This window comes from Malurus melanocephalus, unplaced genomic scaffold, assembly GCF_030028575.1.
Source record: "Malurus melanocephalus ecotype Western Australia unplaced genomic scaffold, MMel_1.1 scaffold_159, whole genome shotgun sequence".
Taxonomy (NCBI): domain Eukaryota; kingdom Metazoa; phylum Chordata; class Aves; order Passeriformes; family Maluridae; genus Malurus; species Malurus melanocephalus.
This window is the reverse complement of record NW_026623391.1, coordinates 376073-380829: the sequence shown is the minus strand read 5'-3', so window position 1 is coordinate 380829 and position 4757 is coordinate 376073.

Genomic DNA, 4757 nt, shown 5'->3' with positions numbered 1-4757 from the left:
TTTCTTCTCATCWGTAGCAAAGTGACCTTTAAAATACACACAAGATACAGAAGCCATTCCAATAACTTATTTGATCTATTGCCTGCTGATAAATTGCATGTAAGGATTTGGAATTTACATGGCACAGTAGACTTTGGGCTGAAAAGGAGGATTTTGAAAACATTAACAGAAAGCTTTCTAACAGTGTCAATGTACCCTGTTTAAGCATGGGGCGTGTTATCAGGGTATTCAATGTGGTAAGAAGAAAGAGGCTAAGCTCTCTGTATAGCACCTGATATTATCAGCTTCTTTTCAAACGCTGTAAAGCTCTTTTAGAAGTTTATTGTTCTGGATTTATATTCTGTATACGGCAGCCCACGTGTTAAAATTGAAATAAACCACATTTGTGTTTGGAATAGCTAACAGTAAAAACCACACGCCTCTTGGTGCTTAAATAGCATCAGCCTGATCTGCACAGCTAATCCTTTTACTCTGCATTTGAAACAGGAGGGTTAGGAGGGTGGGAATGGGATTTGAGCTGCTAGATTGTCTGGGCTGTCTGTGACACTGGTTTGTGTTCTGCACCCGGGCAAAAGGGAATAGCTGAGTAAATCCGCATAAGGCATAAATATGGCTATATTATCTGTGGGGAAAATTGATAGTAAAGTTTTAATCAGGCTATCCTCACCCCTGGATGTGATGCATATGTGAATGCTCCAGCAACATGGAAAAATACAACAACCCACTGACCTTAATATGGAATTAAAAAATGTTGACAACATGATGTATTTCCCTGCCTGCTTAGGCATTCATTTTTGCAGCCACTTAAACACTTGCTTGAAGTGGAGCATTTGAATGATCACAAGTGGCAAGACCCCACATAATTTGTGGGTTTAGTCTGTGGAAAATAAAATAGTGCTATTAATGGCATTTGTTCCCTTTGGCTATCTCAATTAATGATCATCATTGCAGGGTTTGAGTACAGGAGAAAATTACAGAGTCTTGTGGAAATGGAAAGAGGTTGAGGTTTTGGTGSAGGGAACAGGTAATTTAATGCTCTTTTTTTCTTAGAAAAGAACACGAAGGATTTTTGGACCATAAGAAATTTTTCTAGGGATTACTGCTGGCAAGTTTCTGTGCATCACATGTGATGCTCACATTTCCCCAGTGCTGAATGGATGCATGTCCTCGTTCTCCCAGCATTCCAGCTGCAAGCTGGTGGTGTTCCACACAGTCTGAATGTCCTTTGCAGGTTGGAGATCTAGACACCACCCTAACCACAAGAGCCAGGGTGTGCTCATCCTGCATTTCATAGCCTGGAGGGCCTGAAAGTGCCTGTGAACACGGGAGAAAGTCTGTGCACTGCAGTAGCACAGAGGTACCCCAATGCTGTTGCATTCTCCAGTACTATTAAAAAGTGAYGGCAAATGGTCAGAGTTTTTTGGGGGGCTGTGAAGGGAGAGGATTTGAGACTCTTCCTGCTTCAGCTGTAGTCCCCCWCTTTTCTAGCTGATCTGATGGCAGAGGACTGCTAAGACTTGCTCTCATGGTAGATGTATTAGGTTCCTTCTCCCATTCAGAGCACATCCTACTGTTCCTCTTCAGACTTGTGAAAAACAAAGTWCAATCTCTTGTTAAAATTTAGAAGTTTAATAAATGACAATAGGGGACAGAAAGCAAAAGGATACGGTGCCTGAGGGGACACCAGGTGTTTGGTGATTTACCAAAGGCACACCTGCTATYGACAAGAGACATCTGTAAATATATTTTGTATTGCATCAGTTTAATGCCTATTCATAGGCATTTATGCATATTCAAACTTTTTTTAACAACTGTTTAGCATGGCACTTCTTCTGATCCACCTTTTTAGAGTATGTGTAATTTTGGTGTTTGTGGATCCCTTGTTCCGTGGTTTCAGCAGATGGAAGGGGTTGATAAATTGAAGTATCCGTAGCAGGGTTCCTTGATGGGCCATGACACCCTTGGATGCTCTGTGTAGATGAGATTGTCTGAGATTGGGGGTCCCATCAGCTGGGCTCCTTTGCGCAGCAGAAGACGGCTGTTTCACAACCCCTGACTAGAGAATTTCTCCACTACATATCCTAAAGCTCCTCTTCCTTCCACCCCCACCSWTTGCTGTCAGGATCTGTGCTGACCTCACATCTGATAGCTTTGGAGTGATCTTCCTTCCACCCCCACTTGAAAGTACTAAGCTTTGTGATCTCTTTGTGAATGCATGTAGCCTTTTCCCTGGCTCTGAGTTGTTTCTTATCTTTTCAACAGTGGTGCCACCAGGGCCTCATTTAGGTTTTTTGGGGGTTTTTTGATGACTTTCCTTGCAGCTTCTGTATAGTTTTGTTATAATATGATAGAAGTCTTTTACGGAAATGTTCAAGTCACAAGCTGTAACACTTCAGTTATTGCAAGTTAACTATAAGTCTTCTAAAACAACAACATCAGCTATATTGCAACTATATTTGAATTACAAAATAAAAACAAAAACACTAGTGATTATTTCACTACTATGTCTGTATAATTAGATTACTTATACTGAAAAAGAAACAATGTTCACACAGCACCCATCTTAACATCTGTGAAAGCCAAAACTACAATATGTACTCATAACACTCCCTCTTTACGTCCTTTGGAAGATGGGAAATGCAGGATGGGGCCAGGCAAGGACACCAACAGTAGTGCATCAGTAGTCAGCCTTAATAGTTTCGTTTCTAGACTGAAGTGTTTACAGTTTCCCTCCCAAAAGGCACARCAATATCCCTGGGAATGTACCGACCTCTGGGCAGTGGCCACCCCTGCACTGCAAAGCTTTCTCATCCTGGAAGGCTCCACTTGGCACAGCTGTGGTTGCCAACTGCATTCAGGGTGTTCACAGGCATCCTCTTCTGGCCAGCCACAAGYTGCAAAGGTGGGAGCAGGAGAGGGTGAAGTACAGCAGAGCAGGTATTTAAAGGAGATAAACTTGCAGGGGTAGGAGCTCCCACATAACAACCACTCTGTTAGCTGAGGATATACATTTATTTACAAGAGAAAATGTTTATGATCTCATACACACTCTCTCTGAAGAGCATGCCCTGCTGTTTCCTACATCAGGGAAAGTGATGATGTAGGAAAAGTGTTCCTGATGTAGGAAAAGTGTTCCTGATGTAGGAAAAGTGTTCTAGAGATCTTAATTGGAAGCGGGGACCAGGGCTGTAGGACGGGGGAATGCATGCCAAACCTACCCTCCATGTTCTTCCTTGAGCGTGAGCGTCAGGAGTGCCTTGTGAAAATTTATAATACAAATTACATTGGGTTTAACATTCTTCAGTATCACAGCTCTAAAAGCAAACTGTCTTTGTTCACTTCCTTGAGAAGGGAAATGCTGACACATGGAAGAAGATGGATTCTGGTTTTATTAGGTGAAAATACATAGCTAASGTGTGTATTTACAGATACATTAGATTTATGTATACTTTAAATATATAGTTCAATCATCATKTTTATTGTATATCAATTAAAGCATTTTGTGAATAATGTGCAAACTAATACACCAAAAGAAAAATACCTCCTTAATTAAAAAATACTTCCTTACATACAAAACAGAGGACTTCTGAAATACATAACTCTGGTATTTCATATTCAGCCTTTAGGAGTTTGACAGTGAAAAATTSTCTCTCAGAATTATATTTGTGGAGTTGTTTGTTTTCCACTAACATGTGATGGAGTATGTATCAGTGTAGTATGACTGGTCATCTCTGTGTTCTGTGGCAACAGTATGGAAATAATATGTTTGTACATATTTGTATGAGCAGTTAAGAGAACTTGCTCACAAAGCATTATCCTTTAAAGATACCTAATGCAAGGGACGGAAAATGTATCTTAGAGGGTCAATTTTGTGTGTCACAAAATCCAGAAATTATTTTTGAGAAAATTCTTTCCACAACAACCAAATGCAGTCAAAGGTCAAGTGTGAGACTGTCAGGGAAAGGGAAGTGTGGAAGAGCCGGTGGGGGTGGGGTATTGAGCCTGCTCTATCTTGTTCCTTAAATCCTCTGCTGCCACGTTGGGTCTTGCCAGGCACAGCGTGTAAATCTCTCCAGATAATACACTTAACTCACCAGTCAGCATCATAAAACCAAGGTGCCTGCCCTCTGTGTCAGGAGCAGCTTCTCTGGTGCTAGATTAGAGGGAATGAAGGCATTTCAGGGGACTGGTGTATCTCTTTATGGGGACAGCCTGTGGGAGCTGGACCTGTTTGATCTGGAGAAGCCTGAGACAGGATCTCACCGATCAGTAGCTGAAGGGAGGGTGTCAATAGGATGGAGCCAGGYTCTGCTCGGTGCTGTCAAGCAACAAGACAAGAGGCAAAGGGTAGAAACGGATTCTGCACTTGAACATGAGGAAGAACTTTCCTGTGCAGTGACCGAACACTGGAACAGGYTGCCCAGAGAGGGKGTGAAGTCTCCCTCACCAGGGATATACCAGACCCGCAATCGTGTGCCGTGTGTCCCGGGCTGACCCCGCTGGAGCAGGCAGATGGGCGCACAGGCCCGGCTGTGCCCCCGTGCCCCATCCCKATGGGATTATCCCGCCGGGATTCCACGGACGCCGCAATCCCAGCCCGGCGGCCCCACCGGGGCGGGGCGGGGCGGGAGAGGGGCGGGGCGGGGCGCGGAGCTGACAGCCAATAGCGAGCCGYCGTGCCCCCGTGACGTCACCGCTGTTACATAAGGGCGGAGGCGCCGCCGCGGCCCCGCGGGTGCCGGCCCGTGCGGGAGCGC